The sequence below is a fragment of the Macrotis lagotis genome, chromosome 3 (assembly GCF_037893015.1).
Source record: "Macrotis lagotis isolate mMagLag1 chromosome 3, bilby.v1.9.chrom.fasta, whole genome shotgun sequence".
Lineage (NCBI taxonomy): Eukaryota > Metazoa > Chordata > Mammalia > Peramelemorphia > Peramelidae > Macrotis > Macrotis lagotis.
This window is the reverse complement of record NC_133660.1, coordinates 185,415,333-185,439,442: the sequence shown is the minus strand read 5'-3', so window position 1 is coordinate 185,439,442 and position 24,110 is coordinate 185,415,333.

Here is a 24,110-nt window from a genome sequence, read left to right as displayed (position 1 = left end):
CATTTTTCAAGAGTTATATGTTCTTCAAATGTAAGTATATAACTAGTTTAATTATATTCAAAATATTTTCTCCTTTTTACTTCTGTATGTATCTCTTGAATTTCATGCTTTAAGATCAGTTTTTTTTCTGTTCATCTCTAGACTTTTCATTAGACAAATCTGAGAGTCCTACTTCCTTAAGTATTCATCTTTTCTCTAAAAGGTTTGATCCATTTTGCAGGATATCTGATTCTTGTTTGTAATCCAAGTTCCTTTGCTGTTTGGAATATCCTATTCCATGCCATTCAATCCTTTAATGCTGTTACCAACTCCTACATAATCCTGATTTGGGTTCTTTGGTATTTAAATTGTTTAAATCTGGGTGCATTTTCCCCTTGACCTGTCAATTCTGAAGCTTGACAGCAATATTTCTTGGTCTTTTCATTTTGGTATCCCTTTCAGAAGGTTATCATTGATTTTTTTCAATGATTATTTTATCTTCTGGTTGTAATATATCGAGGGGTTATCCTTGACAATTTTTGAAAGATATTCTCCAGGCTCTTTATTTGATCAAAGTTTTCAGTCATCTAGGAAATCTTAAATGATCTCTTCTGGACCTATTTTCCAGGTCAGTTGTTTCTCCAGTGATGTATTTTGTGTTTGATTTTTTTTTTCAATTTTTTTAAACATTCTGCTTGATGTCTCATAATGTCAACTTTGACACGTCTAATTCTATTTTTCAAGGAAATATTTTCTTCAGGTGGCTTTTGCATCTCGTTTTAGATTTGGTCATTCTCATTTTTAAAGAGTTACTTTCTTTTTATTTGCCCAATCGTATTGTTAAAAGATTTACTTTCTTCAGAACATTTTTGTGCTTCCTTTTGTAAGATGATGAATTTCTCTTACATTTCATTTCCCGATTTTTCTTCTTGAATTTTAATATCCTCTGAGTTCTGCCAAGAAGTCTTTTTTTTGGAGTGGAGTTCAATTCATATTCTCCTCTGGAGCTTCACATGTAATAATTTTCTGCCCTCTTCTTCTGAAATGTTTTTTTTTTTTTGTTCTTTCTATTGACATTTTTTTTCTATTTTGTCCATATTGTCTTTGGTTGGAAGATTGTTTCACTTAATCTTTCTATGGGTTCTTCCACTCTATAACCCAGCTAGAGTAATTATTTAAAGATAAGTGGAGTGGTCAGGAAGAAAGTTCTGGAATTTTCTTTCTCCATTCTGCTCTTTTGATGCCAGAAATAATACTTCTATAAACAGACAAGGAAAAATGGTAAAGGGGCTAAAAAAGTGAGTGAAAGACAACTGTACCTCAAAAAAAGCAGAACTGGCCCAAAGGAAAGCGGGGGTCCAAAAACTCACCGAAGGGATAAAAAACTCCTAAAAATAGACTGGGCTAAATAGAAACAGAGGTACAAAAGCTCATTAAAGGACAAAATTGCTTAAAATTAGAATTGAACAAATGGAAGCCAATGGATTTTTGATAAATCAAGAAACAATAAAACAAAACCAAAAGAATGAAAAAAATTGAAGCCAATATGGAATATCACATTGGAAAAACAGCTGTCTGACCTGAAAAACAGATCCAGGAGAGATAATTTAAAAATTATTCTACTACCTGAAAGTCATTATTCAAAAAAAAGAACCTATATATCATCTAGCAAGAAATTATCAAGGAAAGTAATATTATAAAATCACAGGAAGCAATAGAAATTGATAGAATCCACTGCTCACTAAAATCCTGAAAGTGGTCTTAAAATGAAAGCTCTGAAGACTTGTAGTCAAATTTAAGAGTTCCCAGGTGAAGGAAAAAATATTTCAGTCAACCAGAAAGGAAAAAAATAAAATATCATGAAGTCGTGCAATCAGGATAATACAAGATTTAGAAGCTTCTACATTAATGAATCTTAGGACTTGGTATAAGACTTCACTTTCTCCTCCAGAGTCAACAAACCAGATACGAACCAGATGGCTAGAGATGACTCTAGATGTGAGGCAATAAGGGTTAAGTGATTTGCCCAATATCACACACCTAGTTTGTGCCAGATGTCTGAGGATAGATTACCTCTCTTGTTCTCCTGACTCCAAGGCCAGTTCGAGAGAGAGAGAGAGAGAGAGAGAGAGAGAGATGGCTGTGACTCAAAATTGATTTAATTTTTATTTCAACAAATAATATTGATTTAGAGTACTTTATATGGTTATAGACAATATTGATAATCTCATCTGAAAATTGTTCATATTCATAGCTCATTGATCAATTGGGGAATGACTGATTTTTTTTTAACTCAGTTCTCTATATTTTTGAGAATTCAGACCTATTGTTGACAGTATTTCCTTCCATCCCATATCTTCTGTCTATTCTGTTGTCTCTCTCTTTTTCCCCTGTCCCTCCTCAAAAGTGTTTTGCTTCTCAGTTCCCACCCACCCCAACCTTCCCTCCCCTCCATTATCCTTATCGCTTTCTTCTCCTACTTTCCTTTGGTTAAGCTAGATCTCTATATTCAATTGAATATGTATTAATTCCCTCAATGAGACAGTTTTAGTTGAGATTAAAGTTCAATTATTGCCTTCTCACCTCCCTTGCTGCCATTCCACTGTAAAAATTCATGCCTCTTTTATGTGAGATATTTTGCCCTCTTCTACTTTTCCCTTCCCCTTTCTCACAATTCCTCAATTTTATTTATTTTAGATGTTACCCCTTCATGTTCAACAGACACCTGTTTTCTCCTCACCCTCTATTTTTAGGCATAGGATAAACAAGCAAGATTATAATTTTCATTCTTCCTCTGTGATTCTGAACTGGATATGACCATTCCATACTTATCTTCCAACAAGAAACATATTCTATTATCAAATTTAATTGGTAGTAGTCCTTGATTGTTGGAAATATGTTAATCATTTAATATTAAATTTGATATTAAAATATGTGAATCCTTTAATAGTTTTAAGTCTCTCAACAAAGTTGGGGAAAAATGGGAAGTTCAGTACTACATGTTATTATTAATGAATATGTAGCTTTACAGTATTAAACTCTGATTTCCATAAGATTTATTATGAAATATGGGTGGCTAGGTGGAAGTGGATAGAACACTGACCCTGGAGTCAGTAGTACCTGAGTTCAAATCTGGCCTCAGAGATTTAATAATTACCTAGCTGTGTGGCCTTGGGGAAACCACTTAACCTCATTGCCTTGCGAAAAAAAAAAGAAAAAGAAAAGATTTATTATGAAATAATAGGTTTTCAGAGGCAGAAAGCCTTAAATGTATGTTTGGGTCATGCTATACTTCCCAAACCTTCACCCATTAATAAAATAATATCACTCACAGAATAATGTCATTCAGTTACCACTTTAATACTTCCAATGATAGGTAGAAAATTATTGCCAAAGACAGATCTTTCCATTTTTCAACTCTGCCATATTTCAGAATACATATAATTACATGTAGGCAAAAAAAATTTTAATGACCCATAAAATAATGTCTGTTTTTCTTAAAATGTATAAGATGTCTTTTGGATTCAAGGATTAATCTATTAAAAGGAGTCTATTTCAAGCTTTTTAAAATATATATATATATATATATATATATATATATATATATATATATTATGTTAATGGGGGGAAAATTAGTGTCAAACACTTTGGCGATGGAGAATAGGGCAATAATCTGCAACTGTTATCAACATCTCCTATGGATACATATTTTAGAATATATTTTATTAATCTGAGTCAAAGTAGCCTTGCTATATGTTTTATCCATCGGCCCTCATTTTTCCTATTGCTATATGGAATATCTAATCACTATTCTACATGCCAGTACTTTAAATATGTTCAGACCCCTATCATATCGCTGGTAAATATTTTCTTCCCCAGGCTAAATATTGCTAGTTTCTTCAAAGTTCTTACTATGACATCTTGATCATTCTTCTTTGAATATTCTTCAGTTTTCTTCTCTATTCCTTATTTAAAATGCAGTATTCAACATAGAGCTAAATACACTTCCCACATGAGGACTGATCATCAATTTGCAGCATAACAATTATCTTTTTTTGAACCCTGTCTCAAGAAGTTTAGCAAAGTAATAAGTATTAGGTAAATTTGTGTGTACATATAGCTGTTTATCTATCTAGATCTAGTTACCTCTATATACATATATATATATATATATATATTTATTTATGTACACTTATGTATTCATATATGTTAGCAGACATTGCTTTAAGTTTTTTAATAACATTTTATTTGTGTTATATCATATAATTCTAATAAAATAGAAGACTGTTTTAGTTATTTTTGTAAGCATATCAGAACATCATAGACATGGAGAGTACTGTGGTATAACAATGAAAATGAAGTCAGGAGGCTAAGATCCAAATCCTGGTTTGGCTCCTCAGATTCTCATTCAAGATTAAGTTATTTGACATTGTAGTTCTTCTATTTACTTATCTGCAAAATGAGAATAATAAATACCAAAGTTACCTACCTCAGAGAATTCAGGAACTGATGAAAAGATAATGAGAAAAGAGAGATTTTGAATGTTTCCCTTTTGATATTGATGCAGACTCATGGGCATAAGGAATGTTGAAATTCATCATAAGCAAATTTTGTAAATCTTTTATTTGTCTTATTAAAATCATGTAATCCATTGATCCTCTATTATTCAGTTAAAACACTGCTCCTTGATGTCCACTCTGAACTTCACCATATTCTCATTGGAAAGGCAAACTAGATAGCTCAGGCTTGGAAACATCATACTGAGACCACCCAGGCCAGTATCAATATCCCTTGATCCCTACCCAAAAGGCAAATCTTCCAATGTAGGACTTCTGCCAAGAAACCACCTTTTCCCTTTCACTAATGGGACATTTAGGGAGATTCATTTAGTGGAGCCCCTGCTACAATACCAAATATCTTGATTATACTCTGAGGACTTTGACTCCCTATAAACATGCCTACTTCCCATAAATTTCTAATCTCACAGACTTCTATTTCTATATTTTTTTCTATCTAGTACCTAATAAACCAAAATGGATAAAACATAACAAGATACCAATTTTTTTTAATCTGCAGTTCACCTGTTCTTTGCTTAACATCAACACTTTCCCTAACATCAAACTTCAACTGAGCAGGTTTTTATTAATTTTTATAGATGTTTCAGCCCATCTTTGCTAATCTTGCTAAATACATCCTTATATTATATTTCACTTTTCATCCTGATAATCCTGTTTTTCCTGCAAGAAAATTCTAAAATATAATTCATTTTTCATACTAAATTGTGGAAATTAAGGGAATTTCACTATGGGAATTTAAAATTTAGCTCAATTTCAGGTTTGACCTTACTTTATCTTTTGAAAATTATGAAATACATATACTTCTCTAAGTTTGAAACAAAATATTTGGACTATTTCTTTTATGTTCATTATTAATTTGAATTGAATTCTCTCCTGAAATGGAATGCTAATAAAAAAAGAAAATTAAATGAAATACTAAGGTATTGCTAGTCTAAGGAAAAAAGGTGCACTATCATTATTATGTTGTAGCTTCATGAATCCTTTGGTGAAAATTGGTATTTTTATACTTATAAACTAGGAAATAAACATTCATAAATGCTTTTATCCCCCATTTTAGCCCCTCCTTTCCTCCTGAATGCAAATAAAATTCTTTGCGATTTTCTACATAATAAGTAGTAGAATGTGATTTTTAAAATTCATTTTTCAAAATTCCAAAGTTTTTTTATTTTTTTTGGAAAGGTATTTTTTATTTTGAGTTTACAATTTCCCCTCTAATCTTGCTTACCTCCCCCAGCCCCCAGAAAGCACTCTGTTAGGCTTTACATTGTTTTCATGGTATACATTGATCTAAGTTTAATGTGATGAGAGAGAAATCATATCCATAACTAAGAAAAATAAGCATTAGAGATAGCAAATTACATAACAAGATAACAGTTTATTTTAAGTTAAAGGTAATAGACAGTTTTTTTTTGTTAAAACTCCATAATTCATTCTCTGAATACAGATGGCATTCTCCATTGCAAATAGCCAAAAATTTTCCCTGATGGAATGAGCAAGTCCATCAAGTTTGATCATCATACCCATGTTTCTGTTAAGCTGTACAATATTTTTCTGTTCTTCCCATCTCACATCAGTTCATGGAAATCCTTCCAGGCATCCCTGAATTCCTATCTCTCCTGGCTTCTAATAGAACAATAGTGTTCCAAGACATACATATACCACATTTTATTAAGCCATTCCCCAACTGAAGGACATTCACTCAATTTCCAATTCTTTGCCAACTTGTACAGGACTGCTATAAATATTTTTGTACAAGTGATATTTTTACTATTTTTCATAGTCTTTTCAGGATATAGAAGCAGTAGTGGTATTACTGGAAAAAAGGGTAGGAACATTTTTGTTGTTCTTTGTTTGTAATTCCAAATTTCTCTCCAAAAAGGTTTTGATGAGTTCACAGCTCTGCCAACAATGTATTAGTGTTCCAGATTTCCCACATCCCTTCCAACATTGATCTTTTTCCTTTCTGGTCATATCGACAATTCTGAAAGGTGGTACCTCGGAGATGCTTTAATTTGTATTTCTCTAATAAGAAATGATTTAGAACAATTTTTCATATGACTATGGATCGCTTTGATTTCCTTCACATATACTTTGACCATTTGTCAATTGAGGAATGGCTTGTTTTTGTTAATTGACTCAGTTATTATTATGTTATAGAAATGAATCCTTTGTCAGAAATACTAGTTGTAAAAATTGTTTCCCAGTTTACTACATTTCCTTTTATCTTTGTTACAGTGGCTTTGTCTGTGCAAAAAGGTTTTTAATTTAATGTAATCAAAATTATCTAGTTTGTTTTTAATGATCTCCATCTCTTCTATGGTCATAAAATGCTTCCTTTTCCATAGATCTTACAGGTAAACTACACCCTGCTTTTCTAGTTTGTTTATAATATTGTTTTTTACATCTAAATCCTGTATCAATTTGGACCTTATCATGGTATAGTGTGTGAGATGTTGGTCTAATCCAAGATTCAGCTATACTAACTTCTAATTTCCCTAGAAGTTTTTATTGAAGAGAGAGTTTTTATCCAAATAGCTGGACTCTTGGAATTCATCAAACAGCATATTACTATAATCATTTCCTGCTATTGCACCTAATCTATTCCACTGACCCACATTTGATTTCTTAGCCAATACCAGACAGTTTTGATGAATGATATTTTCTAATACAATTTTAGATATGTTAAGGTTAAAGCTCCTTCTTTTGAACTTTTTGCATTGAATCCCTGGAAATTCATGACTTTTTATTTCTCCATATGCATTTACTTCCAACGTTTACTAACTCTTTAATGTATTTTTTCTTGTAATTTTGATTAGTAAGAAACTAAACAGGTAGTTTAGTTTTGGTAGAATTGTCATTTTTACTATATTAGCTTGACCTATCCACGAGAAGTTGATATTTTCCAAGTTATTTAAGTCTGATTTTATTTGTGTGAGAACTGTTTTGTAATTGTTTTCAAAACGTTTTTGAGTCTGACTTAGCAGGTAGACTCCCAGGTATTTTACATTGTCTGAGTATATTTTCAATGAGATTTCTCTTCATATATAGAAAATGTTGAAGGTTTATGAGAGTTTATTTTATATCCTGAAACTTTCCTAAAGCTGTTAATTATTTCTTGAAGTGTTTTAGATGATTTTTTGGTATTCTCTAAGTATGCCATCATGTCATCTGAAAACAGTGAGAGTTTTGTCTCTTCCTTCCCAATTCTAATTCCATCAATTTCTATTTCTTCTCCTATTGCTGAAGCTAACATTTCTAATATGATATTGAATAATACTCGTGATGATGGTCATCCTTGTTTCACCCCTGATCTTTTTTTTGAATTATAAAGGTTTTATTTATTGTAAGTTTTGAAAATTTCCCCTAATCTTACTTCCCTCCACCCACCTCCCAAAGAAGGCAATTTGCCAATCTTTACATGGTTTCCATGGTATACATTGATCCAAATTGAATGTGACAAGATAGAAATCATATGATTAAGGAAGAAACATAATGTATAAGAGATAGCAAGATCAGACAATAAAATATCATTTTTTCCCCTCTAAAATAAAGGCAATAGTCTTTGTTCAAACTCCACAGTCCTTTCTCTGGATACAGATGGTATTTTCCATTGCAGACAGACCCAAATGTCTCTTGATTGTTGCACTGATGGAATGAGTGAGTCCAACAACGTTGATCATCGCCTCCATGTTGCTGTTAGGGTGTGCAATATTTTTCTATATCTGCTCCTCTCATTCAGCATTAATTCATGCAAATCCCTCCAGGTTTCACAGAATTCCAATCCCTCCAGGTTTCTAATAGAACAGTAGTGTTCCATGACACACATATACCACATTTTCTAATCCATTCCCCAATTGAAAGACATTTAATTGATTTCCAATTCTTTGCTAGCACAAAGAGCAATGCTATGAATATTTTTGTACAAGTAATGTTTTTACCCTTTTTCATTATTTATTAAGGGTACAGACCCAGTTGTGGTATTGCTGGATCAAAGGGTATGCACATTTTTGCTGCCTTTGAGTGTAGTTCCAAATTTCTCTCCAGAAAATTTGGATGAGTTCACAGCTCCACTAGCAATGTAACATTGTACTAGGTTTCCAACAATGTGTATATATTTCCAACCAGTGTACCCTTCCAACAATGATAATCGTCCTTTCTGGTTACATTGACCACTCTGAGAGGTTTAAGGTGTTAAATCAGAGATGCTTTAATTTGCATTTCTCTAATCATTAATGATTTAGAGCATTTTTGCATATGAAAATGGATTGCTTTGATCTCCTCATCTATAAATTGCCTTTGCATATCCTTTGACCATTTGTCAATTCAGGAATGGCATTTTTAAAAAAATTTGATTCAGTTCTCTGTATATTTTATAAATGAGTCCTTTTTCAAAACCATTAGTTGTAAAGATTGTTTGCCAGGTTACTACATTTCTTTTGTTCATGGTTACAGTGGTTTTGTCTGTGCAAAAGTTTTTAAATTTAATTTATTAAAAATCATTTAGTTGGTTTTTAGTCATGCTCTCTATCTCTTTCTTAGACATAAACTGCTTCCCTTTCCATAGATCTGACAGGTAAACTAGTCCTTGATGTTCTAGTTTGGTTATAATACTGTTTTTTATGAATAAATCCTGTATCCATTTTGATATTATCTTGGTATAGCGGGTTTTTAATTTGTACTTTCACTAATATTTTAATTGCATATTTAGTTAATTGATTTCCTCTTTCTCTAATTTATTTATGTAAGTATTTAAAGATATAATATATCCCCTGATGACCACTTTGAGTGAATCCCATAGGATTCGGTATGTTGTTTCATTATTATCATTATCTTGGATAAAATAATTTATTCTTTCTATAATTTGTTGTTTGATCCACTCATTCTTTAAATTGGGGTTATTCAGTTTCCAATTAGTTCTGGGTCTCTATCTCCCTGGCCCAATATTGCATAAGATTTTTATTGCATTGTGTTCTGAGTAAGATATATTCATAATTTCTTCCTTTCTGCAATTTATTATGAGGTTTTTATGCCCTTGTACATGGTCAATTTTTATACAAAAGCCATGTACTGCAGAGGAAAATGTTTAGTCATTTCTATCCTCATGCAATTTCCTCCATTAATGTATCATATCTAGGTTTTCTAACAATCTATTTAAAACTTCTTTCTTGTTCATTTTATGATTTGATTTATCTAAATATGAGAGTGGGAGGTTGAGGTCTCCTACTAGCAGAATTTTTCTGTTTGTGTCTTCCTGTAGCTCTTTCAGCTTCTCCTCTAAGAATTCTGTTGATATACCAGTAGGTGCATACTTATTCAGTACTGAAATCACTTTATTATCTACGGTACCTTCTAGGAGGATATAGTTTCCTTCCTTATATCTTTTAATGCTATCTACTTTTGCAGCTGCTTTGTCTGAGATAAGGATTGCCACCCATGGTTTTTTTCACTTCAGCTGAAGCAAATATATATATATTGCTCCAACCTTTTACCATTACTCCATATGTATCTCTCTGCTTCAAATGAGTTTCTTGTAAGCAGCATATTGTAGGATTCTAGTTTTTAATCCAATGTGCTATTCACTTATGTTTTAAGGGAGAATTCATTCCATTCTTAGTCAAAGATACAATCTAACTCTTTATTGCCCTCCATGCTATCTTCCCTCTGTTTCTATTTCCCCCCTTTCCCCATTTATCCATATTCTCCAGTATTTTGTTTCTGAATATCACCTACTTCAGTGTTTTTGCCCTCCTATATCCACCCCTCCCCTTTCTTTCCCCTTTTCCTTTTTCCCTCTTCCATTCCCTTGCTTCTGTTAGTTCCCCTTCCCCCCCATCTCTGTCCTCCTCTCCTTTTCTCCTTTTCTCCTTTTAATACTTGAAAGGTAAGATGTTTTTTAAAGTTAACTGAGTGTGTTTGTAAGTTAACTTTAAGCCACGTCTGATGAACAGAAGATTCAGGTGTTTGTCATCTCCTCCCTTCTCCCTCTCTATTACCATAAGTATTTTGTACATCTTAATATAATGAAATTTACCCCACTCAATCCCATCCCTCCTCCCATCTCCTTCCTGTCACCCTTTCTAAGGAGGAAATGTTTTTAAATCATTCTATCTGATTCATCAAAAATCCTGAGTATCCATCACTTCTGGCTAAGTATATTCTCTCAAATGGAGTTACAATTCTTAAGAGTAATTAGAATCTTTCTCCCAAGCAGGGATTTAGCCAGTTTCATCCAGTTGAGCAGTAGTCTCATGGATAAGTCATGAGTGTTCATCATTTCTTACTAAGGGTATTCTCTCTTATAGAGTTTCAGCTCTTAAAAGTTATGAGAATATTTTCCCATGCTGGGATATAGCCAGTTTCATCTTATTGGATAGCAGGTTTTTTTCTTTACCCCACCTATTTTTTTAACCTTTTTCATGTGTCTCTTGAACCTCCTGTTTGATGTTTGAATTTTCTATTTAGCTCTGATTTTTTCATCATGAATTGATGGAAGTCTGCCATTTTTTATATGTCCATCTTTTCCCCTGAAAGAGAAGGCTCAGCTTTGCTGCACAATGGATTCTTGGCTGCATTCCAAGTTCCCTTGCTCTTCAGAGTATCTCATTCCATGCCCTTTGATCCCTTTATGTTGATGCAGCAAGGTCCTGTGCATTCCTTACTGTGGCTCCTTGGTATCTACATTGCTTCTTTCTGGCTGCTTGCAGGATTTTCTCTTTTATCTGAAAGTAGTAGAATTTGGCCACAATATTCCTTGGTGTTTTCATTTTAGGATCTCCTTCCAGAATGGATTAATGTGTTCTTTCAATAACTATTTTGCCCTCTGGTTCCCTGATATAAGGGAAATTTTCCATCAAGTCTAGGCTTTTTTTTTTTTCCTCTTCAATGTTTTCAGGAAGAGCAATAATTCTCAGGTTGTCCCTCTTCAATCTATTCTCGAGGTCAGTGGTTTGGTTGATGAGGTATTTTACATTTTCTTCTATTTTTTTCTTTTTCTTGGTTTTGTTTAACAGTCTCTTGCTATCCCATGCAGTCATTAGATTCCAGAGACTCGATTCTTTTCTTAAGAGAAGAATTTTCTTCATTTACCTTTTGCAACTTCATTTCCAATTGGTCAGTTCTATTTTTGTAAGAGGTTTCCATTTGACCATTGAGGTTTTGAGAGAATTATTTTCTTTTTGCACTTGCCCAATTGAGGATCTGAGAGAAGTTTTTTCACTTTTTTGGCCAATTGTGTTTCACAAGGATTTGTTTTATTCTTGCAAGTTGTTAATTTTCTCTCCCAAATTTTCCAATTTATTTTTAATTTACTTCCTGATTTCTTCAAGGAAGTCTTTCTGTGCTGAAGGCCAGGTCATATTCTCCTTTTTCTTCTTGGAATTTTTCTATGGACCCTCCTTCCAAGTGGCCTTTCTTCATTTTCTTAAGACCTTGTGTTGGGGAGGGGCTGGTTCTCAGAGGTTTGGTGATGGGATCCTTGAGCCTTGAGGCTTTATTCACTGGTTTAGTAACTCCATGTGGGATGGCCAGTAGCAGAAGTGGTTGCCTTTTGTGGAGTGTCTGTGACCTTGATTTGAGGCTCTCTACTTTGGCTTGTAGAAGTGTTTAAAGTTGCTGAAACCTTTTATCTTTGAACAATGATGGGTTTTGACATGGGGCAAGTTAATTGCCCTCCCTATTCACAGCTGAGGGAACTTTTCTGTTCATGTCAGAGCATGGGGGCACAGGTGGGCTTTAATTGTGCTTGTTCTGGGCAGAGGCTTCAGTTGAAATGAAGGTATGGAATCTGAGTTCCTCCAGACCAGAGGAGTGCAGGGTTATATGTCTGCAAATCTCCTGCACTTGACCTCACCCTCCAACCCTGCTGGCAATGCCAGACAGTCAGTGCCACCACCAATGCCTCTGCTCCCCAGTTGGCCCCTGCCCCTGCGTCAGATCAGGCCAGTCCAACTCTCATCCTCTCAGACTCTCACCCTCTCCTGTGCTCCCAGTAGAGTCCATCTTCTGCCCCCAGGCTTACCCATGATCCCAGAAAACAAAACCTGAGTTAGATATTCTTCTCCTAACTTCTCTTTCTGGCTTTTGTCTATCGGATTTCTGTTAAAAGGTTTGTTTCTTATTATTTATGAGGGAAGATCAGGAAACTTTAACAAAGTGCTTCTCTTCTCTCCACCATCTTGGCCAGAAATCCCCAAGATTCCAAATCTTCACTTAAAGGCCTATACTGATCTATTACTGCCCAGAATGTGGCTCTATTCCATTTAACATTTGTTAAGTACTGATTTTGGAATCCAGCAGACCCAGGTTCTTATGTGACATATTTGCAATGGGACCCTGGGCAAGTCCTTCATGCTTGGTATGCCTAGGGTCAACTCATAGAATTTCTCATCTAAATTGGATAGCATTATCTCACAGTATTGGTTGAGGGAATAATTAAAAATTTAAATCTAGAGTGTGGAACTATTTCAAAAGTCACCTGGTCCAATTTATTCATTATACAAATGAGGAAATTAAGACCCAGTGAAAGAAGGGACTTGAACAAATGTCAGAGGCAGTTTTTTGAAGCTGATAAGATTCATCATGTAAGCATTACAAATACAGCCAAGACAAGTCTTAACTGGGACAAGTGCTTTGAATAACAAACTCTCTTGATTATTGGAATTTCTCCTTCCCCTCACCCATTTTGCCTGGGGGAATGTGTAGTTAGAATCCATACATTTGGGATGAAGTGTATGAGTTCTGACAGCATAATGAGCTGAAAAGTTAGCAAAGCCAGAAGAAAAGTGCAAGGCCAATACTATGGAGATGAAAAGGAAGGAAAATATAGTTCAATCTATTGGAAAGCATTGAAACACCTTATAGTGTGGCCATCCACAGCAGGTATATGAGATTATAACAATTTGTTTGAATCATGTGTCAGAGAGATAGTGAACTCTTCCTCCATTCCCATCAAATTCTTCCTTTTCATCTTCCTTTTTAGGGTGTATAAAAACAAGAGACAAACAAAAATTATCACAATATGTTATTTTATTATTCCTCTGCTGAAGGTATTTTCTAAGCTTCTTTCTCTTTTGGGGGGTTTTTGTAAGGCAATGGGATTAAGTGACTTGCCCAAGGTCACACAGCTAGGTAATTATTAAATGTATGAGGACAGATTTGAACTCAGGTACTCCTGACTCCAGGGCCAGAGCTATATCCACTGTGCCACCTAGCTGTCCTTCTTTCTCTTTTAGTAAATTTTTTCCATTGTAGGCTTATCTTTACTTAAGATCAGAGTATAAATGCACTAGGGGTAGGTGGGTCATGAAGGGGTTCATAAAATACCTAAAATAGTATTGTGCAGTCCTGGGAGTAGAAGTTAAAAGACTTCCATGGATTCAGTTAGAAAGTTTGTTGTCATTCATAAATGTATAAATTTCATAAACAGATCTCTAAAATTTGAATCAAAAAATCCCCCTGGTTTCTCCTTAAAGCAGAGGTTACTATTCTTTTTTTGTGCCATGGAAACTTTTGGCATATTCTTAAAACTAATGGACTACTTTTTTTGTTTTTAATTACATAAAGTAAGATAATTATGATTACAAAATAATATCAGTTATATTTAAATATAGATATCAAAAATGCAAAACATCACTGTTCAATATAGTAATGCAGGGAAATGATGTAGAGAATTATGAGTATAGTTGTAATGCTATTAAAATTTTATTAATTGTGAAAGGCTATTTGACCCTGGGATGTAAAGTGACTTTGATTGTTGATGGTATTCTGTTTCTCTTTGATGCTGTTATTTGTTTCTTATCCCCCATTTTTGCTTTCACCTAACCTTGGTCATAGATGCTGGTATTTTAGGAAATGAAATGGTAAAGTTGGGGGTTACTTGACATTGGGGCAGGAAGGACAAATATGTATATACCTGACCAAGGTATAAGACCATTCCCCAAGTTCCACCCTCTGTACAATCTATAATAGAAGGGTATGTAATACCAAGCACCTCCCCTTCAAGGTCTTTGCTTCTGTGGGTCTCCCATCCAGAAGGACAGGGCTTTTTCATGCTCTTCCTTAACCCATGTGGAGCCTTAGATGTGCCTGCCTGCTTGCTTGCTCTCTCTCTCTCTCTCTCTCTCCCTCTCTCTCTCTCTCTCTCTCTCTCTCTGACTTCACACTTCAGACTTCACCTGGCCAGCCTTCAGGATACTTACTACTTTTCTCACTAATTTTGTCCTGTGTACTTTGCGACAATATTATGCCATAATAAAATTTTGAACAGATTTAACATGCCAGAAAGTGATCAAGTTCCTTCATCTTTCCAGTGGCCTTAAATTTTCTATCTCCAGTCTCTAAAGCTTTAATAATGTACAACAATAGTATATTTGAAAAAAAATTCTTCATTTTGTATGTGATGATATGAAAGATATTTACTGTCAGAAGCCCAGACACTTTGAATGCAGAACCATTTACTAGCATGTTTGAATTTTTTTTCAATGATAACAACTGGGAAGTAGAGAGGAGATAAGTTTTCCCAATACAAAAATCAAAGATTTTTGTGTTAGAAAATATTGAGGAATTCAAATATCTAAAGTGAAAAAGAATATTCTGAACTTAGAAAAAGACCATTCCTCACAAATAATCTGTGTGACAATGAAAACATTTCAATTCTCACAAAAATATTTTTTTCTTTTCCCTTCTTTTTGATAAAGTACTGGGAAACATGTCTGTACTTGTGGATGGATATATTATTTTTCTACATACTTTTACAAAAATGAAACAAAATTTCAGGTAATTTGAATAAAGGAAAAACAATAATAGTTTTTAGGAAGAAAATTATTTCTTAGTTAGGAATTAAGTGTGAGAGAAAACTGAAATATTTATGACCTTTTTTTCCTCCAGAGTCACTTCAGAAAAAGCAGCTGACTAGGTAGATTTGCCATAGGATGAAAAATGTTATGTTTAAGCAACTCTCTGATGTGAAGAGCAGAAATTTTCACTTTGCCTCTGGCAGAAATAAAGTAACAAAAGCAAACAAACATGAAATGTTGTCTTCTGGCAAAATTCTGATTGAGATCCCTTTGTTATTCTCTATATCCCTTTGCTAGTACAGTGAATCTTGGTTTTAGCATTTAATAGTAGGAGATATTTGTTACTAAATTGCTCTTAGTTATTTTTTTCATGTAAATATTTTTCCCATCACAATTTTAGTATCTGGTGTGTTTCAAATTCATCATCATATCCTTGATTATTTTAATATGCCCAAAATCACTCCATTTCTCCAAGGTTGATAAAATCATTTCAATTTATGATTTTATATCTAATATTTTAGTCTTCAAGATCTTTAAAGTAACATGCTATATATCTAGTATGTAGCAATGCATTTTTACCATGTTCTAGTCCTTCAAAAATTGTTAATCTATTCACTATTTCTTGCAAATTTCTTCCACCACATTGATTCATTCTTCAAAAACTAAAGTTATGATTTTCCATTGCACTCCATTAAAACTTCAGTTTCCGAGGTCACATAATATCCCATAGAATCATAGTAGCTATTAGTGTGAATGTATATGGATACACACAAATCATATATACATATATATATATACACAAATTATATGCATATATAGTTGATGTGCTATGTATACATATGTGTCTGTATGCACATGAGATTACATATATGTATATGTATATATGTCTACATGCATATATTCAGAAAAAAGAAATATATATGACTGAGAGGTTCACCTTCACTAGGATAAGTATATTCAAGTCACATGCTAGTTGATCTCCTAAAGACAATGGGATATTCTACTGTTTTTTGTTTCTTTTATTTTCTTACTAGCATTCAGCATTATTTAAGATCTTTATCAGCTCTTAGAGGAATCTTTTCACATCATGCAGTAAGAGTTTGTATTACATTGGAGAGATAGAGAATGGACCAAACGTTTAGAGAAAACAATAATCATTATCCTGGTATGACCTTTGGATAATCTCAGTGTACAAGGAGCTATAAATATTTGAACTCCTATCAGAACCCCTGGGAATGTCTTCTATCCCCTCAATGACCTAATGTGATGGATTTGTTATGCTCTGATGGATTGCACAGCTGATTCTACCAGCTTCCTTGAATTTCTTTCCACTTCTCAACATTTCTGAATTAAAATTCATAATCTCACTTAATTGAGCTCTAAAATTAGATTGACTGTGGGTTGGAGTCATGAAAGAATTGTATTTTAGTGATGCAAGAATGCAATTTTATTCCTAAAGTATATGGTTATTTATACATGTGTATGTATATGCAAATGTATATGTATGTATATATAAATATATGTAACATGAAAAAATTTATATAGTATAAATTAGAGGTACTCCCTACAGGAAGTGGGATATGAGCTGATTGCTAAAGGAGGACAGCAATCTCTACTTTTATAACGTTGTTAATCTTCATCATCCATGTCAGCTTTAACCATAACATTCTCCATGAACTGTATTGTTGATTCTCTTCCTTTTTCTGTAATCCTCTGCTTAGCCTTTTCTTTTTAAAATTTTTTGGGGGGAAGGGAGTGGATTTTTAAATTTATTTATTTATTTATTTATTTATTTAAAGCATTGGGGGTTAAATTATTTAATTATTTGCCCAAGGTCACACAGATAAGCAGTTACTAAATGGCAGAGGTAGGGTTTGAACTCAGGTCCTCCTGACTCCAGGACCAGTTCTCTATCCACTGCACCACCTAACTGCCTCAACTGCAGCACCTAACTGCTCCTACCCATTTTCTTTAGCCGAGAATAATTCTGACCTGATATGTCCCAATAATTTTCAAATGTGTTTGGCACATGGCATCATTTTTTGTCTTAAGTTCCTTTTTCTCATTTCCATCTTTTACTTTTTACAATCTGACTAATAGCTCCCCTGAAAGCCTCTTCTTCCCCTCAGTCAAAGAAAAGTGAAAACTTGTTTTCTTTAGGAAATCAACATCAATGAAATGGAACTGAACTGAGATTCTTAATCTCATTTAATTGTGCTCTAAAAGCAGATTGACTGTAGTTTGTAGTCATAAAAGTATTGTCTTTTTGTGATGCAAGAATGCTGTGTGTGGCAAGAGGAAGAAATAGGAAGAGTTGTAGTTTATGCTTTTCAGACTAACATAATGTGTATCCACTACTTTTAAAAATTTATTCCCACTACCTAATTAGAAATATCAATCTGGAGTTCAAGCATTTAATCAGATTATTAAGCTTTCCCTAATAATAAACTACTCATTTTTTATTTTTTAGTTTTTGTAAGGCAGTGGGGTTAACTGAGTTGCCCAAGGCCACACAGCTAGGTAATTATTAAGTGTCTAAGGCCAGATTTGAACTCAGGTACTCCTGACTCCAGGGATGGTGCTCTATCCACTGCTCCAGCTAGCCACCCATACTCATTATTTTTAATAAAATTTATTATAAATTGTAATATGTTTCTTATACTGTATGTTGAGCAGTTGCTATTTTCACATTCATTCTCATACCAAAAGAAGTATTTTTTCCAATAGATTTTTTATCCTGAAATGTGAATAAGATTAAAAGATTAAAATATTAAATCAATTTTATTTATATTTGATGATGACATCAGGTAGGTGATGCCATGACAAGTACAGGAATTGTATTTGAGTGAGGGATGTTGTACTAAGTCATCACCCTCACTTTTACCTCTGGTGATATCTGGGTCCAGTGACCAGATATGAATTAGGAAGACTGGAGATGGATTGGAATGTGAGATAATCAGAGTAAAGTGACTTGTCCAAGGTCACACAGTTAGCAGTGTCTTAGACCAGATTTGAACTCCTGTCCTCCTGAGCCCTAAGGCCAGTGCTATCCACTGTACCATCTAGATGCCTTATTTATATTTATAAAATGGAAAACAGACTGCCTTTTTACTCTCATTGTCTATTGTAGCAAAGATTATTAATCACATGTTATAAAATGGCAGGCTATCTTATACCTGTCCTTCTTCTTCCTTTAGAACATAAGGCTGCAAGAATTCATTAGTATTACCATTTAATTTTACTTATAAATTTCAAGAAAGTTACTAGACATTCTTGTGACAAAGGAGAGGCTCCAGATTCTCTGACTACATCTTACTGAGACTTAAATTGTTCTAAATACCCATAGTAAAATAATGAGCTATTGTCCATCACTAAGAATTCTAGGTTAGGAAAAGCCTAAGGCATGGACGAATCAGTGTTGTGAAAGAGTTTTACTAGTCTCTGATTAAGCATGTGTTCTGGCAGAATTTTTTATTGTCAGTTACAGAAAATGGAATGAAATCTATGATATATTGATTCTGAATTTGACTGCAGTTTTGGGGATGAAATGAGGAAATAAATGGTCTGAGGTGAGCATATTGAAGTACCTTACCTGTTAACATGACATTTTTACAGTTTTTGTAGAAAACTTTATTTAGACAAAAACATTTTAGTTTTTTGTTTTTGTTTTTAATTCGGACTTCCTTTCATTTAGGTTAACTATAGATATTCTTGGATTACATAAACTTCCTCTGTCAGAGTTGGAAAGCAAGTGTTAGATGCTTTTCATTAGAAATTATTGGTGGGGGTGTCTAGGTGGCACAGTGGATAGAGCACTGGCCTCAGAGACAGGAATACAGGAGTTCAAATCTAGGCTCAGGCAATACTAACTGTGTAACCTTGGATAAGTCACTTTACTCTGTTTATCTCCCATTCAGGTCCATCTTCAGTCTTCCAGATTACATATATATATATATATATATATATATATATATATATATATATATATATATATATATCTGGTCACTGGATCGAGATGTTGCCAGAGGTAAAAGTGAGGTTGGTGACTTAGTCAAGAGTACCTGAATTCAAATCCTGCCTCAGACAATTAATAAATTCCTAACTGTGTGACTTTGGGCAATTCACTTAACCCCATTGCCTGAAAAATAAACAAATAAATGAATTATTGGCAAATGAGAGTTAATAAATTTAGAAAATTAAGAGGGAGATAAGATAAGGGTTATTTCCCAAAGGGCTAAACAGGTAACCAATCATCTAGTTCAAATGGTCAAAACAAGGCATCCATAAGATAATAGATTCAGAATAATAGGTAAAACATTATAAATTAACGTATAAAATTAACAAAACTAAATTTATAAAGAAACCACAAAGAATTCTCACTTCATGAAATGGAACAACATTTTGAAGAACCTTTTTTTTTGTTTTTTGCAAGGCTATGGACTTAAGTGACTTACTCAAGGTTCACATCCTCCTGATTCCAGCACTGTGCCACCTAGTTGCCCTGAAACATCATTGGCATCCAACTTGATCCCTGCCCACATCCTCTAAATTACTCAGTTGATAATAGAGTAACAGAATTGTTTACCAAAATGAATGGCTAAATGGCAACAGATAATTCAGATGCTATATATCTACTTCAGCACCAATATCAACCACAAACTAAATAATGATCTGGAAACCTAATGATACATATCAATAAGGGATTTCCTTTTTTCTAGAACCAAGTTAACAAGGTCATCCAATAGCCCAATGGTAATAGTAAATACTAAATATGAAAGTGAGTCAAAAAGCATGTTCTAGCACAGGAAAACTAGCCAGCAAACTCCCAATGAAACCATGAATACTTTAATGTAAAAAGATCTTTGTTCTTTCTTTGGTATTCTGGGATGAGCTCCTGGTCAATTGAGATATTTTAGTCACTTTCTTAGAGATTCTAAAAAGTATGGTTGTCTTTATTTGCATATTATATTTTATTTATTTCTTAAAAGTCTCTAGGAAGGCATTTTATATTAAAGATATCAAGATTTCATCTTTTATGAATTTGTGTGTCAATCTAGAATTTCATTCAATTGTGGTATCTGTGATATATAACTACTATGGCTGTTTTGCATTTCTTTTATCACCTAAACACTTTATCCCATAGTGTAATTAAATTAGCTGAAATTTTAACTGAAACTGAAATGTATATGCCAAAAAGCCTATATTGGAAGCCCAGATGAATATATCAAAAATTCATCTTAGGTACATTCTGGAAGGAAGCCTCCATCCTAATCTAAATTGAAAGTATACTTAGATTTCAACAATATATTTGTTTTATACTATTTTGTGGAATAAAGAGATGGGGGCTAAATGATTGCTTCAAAACAACTTAAATGAACTAATATTAAAATAGAGATTAGCTGATAAATATCAGATTGTATGATGGTCTTTCATAGCATGCAATGAGAATTTTTCCTTGACCCTGTGTTGCTCAACAAGCACATCCTTCACAGAATAAATGATATGCCTTCGAAATTCAGAATTGACAAAGATGGAAGGAACAGTAATAAAGCAAAGGCAAGGGCAAAAGGTCTCTATAATGCTGAGAGTAATAGGTCAAACTGAATAATATGGTAATGAAGATAAACATAAAGTTCTACCTTTGGGTTAAAAAAATTCACCTCTATAAGTAGAAAATGGATATACAAGAGCAGAAATGAACAAGATGTGGAAGTTCCAATGCTCTGATCTCTGTTGACAAAGGAAATGGATACCATCATATTCAAATTTCATCCTACAGATATCTGAAGGTCATGCTATAACTGAGTCTAATAATTTAGAACTAAAGATAAAATTAAACACTCAGGTACTACCTGGTTTTGGACTGAGCAGGCATATTTTGACATTTCCAGAGTTTAGTGCTGAAAGATATCTGTTTACTTGTTCAAACTATACCTAGACAAGACCATTTTACACCATAAATAGCAAATGTTCCTTTAAGTTTCACTTAAAGATCTTACTTGAGAAAAAAAAAAATCTACTATATCCAAAGGTGGTTCATTATTTAGCTAACCATTTATTTATTTCTAAATTATTACACATTTCTCCTTTATATTGAGAAGAAATCTGCTTCTCTACAGTTTTTTAAATGATTTCTTTGTTTCTTTTTCTCATATTTACATCTATCTGTTATAAAATAGTCAAAATATTATCCCTACTTCAATATAGGTTTGATCATATGCATTACTCTTACAAGGAAAAAAAAAACTGTAATGGCTTCTAATCTCCTCTGGAATAAAAAATCTATGTGCAACCATTTAGCATTTAAAGTCCTTCACTATCTTGCTCCTGTTTACCTGTCATTATGAATTATTTTTATTTAACTTTTTCATATACCCCGGTGCTTAGTTAAGTGAATTTCAAACTATTTTTGAATAGTAATAAATATAAAAGGAAAGTTCTTTAAAAATAAAAATTAAAGCTACAGGAACATTCCTTAACACTAGGTGAGTATGATGTTTGATACCTTGTTATCCTGGATTATATGAATCAGCAATATATGATGTGATAATTTGTCATGATGCATACAGGAAAATTTAGTTGTGTAAGCTTGGCAAGCTGTCTATATAAGAAGAGAGAAAGTAGAAATCCAAATATTTAATAGCCTCAGTTCTCCTCCTATCTCTATAGATAAATTTATTTATTTTATCTAAGTGACAGGCACTCTGTTATTTATAGTACATTGAATGAATGATACCTGGGTTGAGATTTTAGCTTTCACAATTAATAGTTGGATAATTATCCTGGATAATTATTAATCTCTCTGAATCTGTTTCCTTATTTTCAAAAGGCTAGTTCTAATTTTACTGGATTATAAATTTTGTTTAATGTTTCAAATGAGAAAATGAATGTGAAGTGCTTCACAAACTGTATAACTTCTAGTCATAAAAATAAATAAATAAATAAATATATGCATTAAGTATTTGGACAAAGTAAACCTAATTTAATTCAAATTTAAAAACATCCATAAGCACATCTAGTTAGCTATCTTTCATTTCAAATAATTTCTGTTTGTATTTTTAAGCAAGAAAATAAATACTTGGGTAAGAATGATCATTTGTCCACAAATGTTTCAAAAAGGAAATCCATCTCTTATGATATCTAAATTTAGATTCTCCTGGAAATATAGGACTTTTTTTGTTTAGAATCTGTTGAAAGATAACCAATAGATGCAAATATAATTCCTTTCACCACAGTTTGGGTACAGCCCAATTAATTAGATAATCATGGGGACAATTAAATAAAGCTTTTTAGCTAAATATGAGTACCACCATGAATTTAGCATCTCCCCAGAAATTATATGTATCATAAAAACTTGGAAGTATTTATCATGAAAATATTTGAAGGACAGAAGAATTTCTATGCAAAACTACATTTCAATGTTAGAAATCATTTGTACTTTCAAGAGCACAGCATTGAGTTTTACCTCTTGCATGTGTAAATAAGGAAATGATATTGCACTTCCAGATTGTGTGCTACACACACATTCAACTCAAAGTTTTAAAATGTCATTCTATCACCTTGTTTTGAACCTATTTATTTGTTAATAATTTTGTTTCTAAGGCAACTAGGTGGTGTAGTGCATAAAGCATCGGCCCTGGAGTCAGGAGTACCTGGGTTCAAATCCGGTCTCAGACACTTAATAATTACCTAGCTGTGTGGCCTTAGGCAAGCCACTTAACCCTGTTTGCCTTATGAAAACCTAAAAAAATATATAATTTTGTTTCTAAACAGTAAGATTTTAATAATAATGATACTCCAGATGTTTATAAAATAAGGCTAAGTTGACTTTGACTTCAAGTCAATGTCAAAACTGTAGCTAGAAGACAATAAAGCAATGTATTTTAATAATATTTCATTAAACTTAATAATGTATTAATAACAAAAGTTATGTATTTAATTTAATGATTTAATTAATAAATTTGACATAACAATAAATTAATTATTTTAATAATTTAATAATTTTGACATTTGACTGACTATCAATATTTGATATTTTATATTCAAATAAGAGAGGGTTATCTTAGGTATGGTTGCATGGCAACTTTGTAGGCATGTACCATCATTAACTTTTGACAACGTAAATAGTGTTTAATTTTTTCCAGTTTCAAAATATATATTCCAGAACAACACCTCACATTCCTCAGCCTGCACATAATGAATATCCTCTTGATGAAGGTTCCATTCTATAGTCAACATTATATGAGTGAGTTTATGCTTCATAAATATTTCTTTTTCCTGGAAAGACAAGATCTGGTTGACCCTGGCCCCTTGGAATAGAACAAATCGATTTTCTAGTGTTTGTATATTTTCTAGCCATGTGTTGATGCATGTGTTTCTATATGCATAGAAACAAAGACTGATTATATATCTTTGATTTTATACTTAAAAGGGACCTGTTTCTGAATTATTATCATCATTTAGTCCCTTACTCTTCTATTTCTGCTTAACCCTATTCTCTCATTGTCTTTGTGATGATAAAAGGAGAGTCATTAATACCTCTGGGTAGGATTATCACAAAGAGCACAAATACATTTAGCATGCAAGGATATTTATAGGAAGCCTACTATTATATTCACATATAGTCTCATATAGTGAGGTCTTTTAATGTTCATTGGCATAGTAACCATAGAAAAGTGTTATTCTATATTCTACTATAAAATGGAAAAAATATTTCTAGTTGAATCTCCCAATAGGGTACATATGCCTTAAAGTTCTGTTA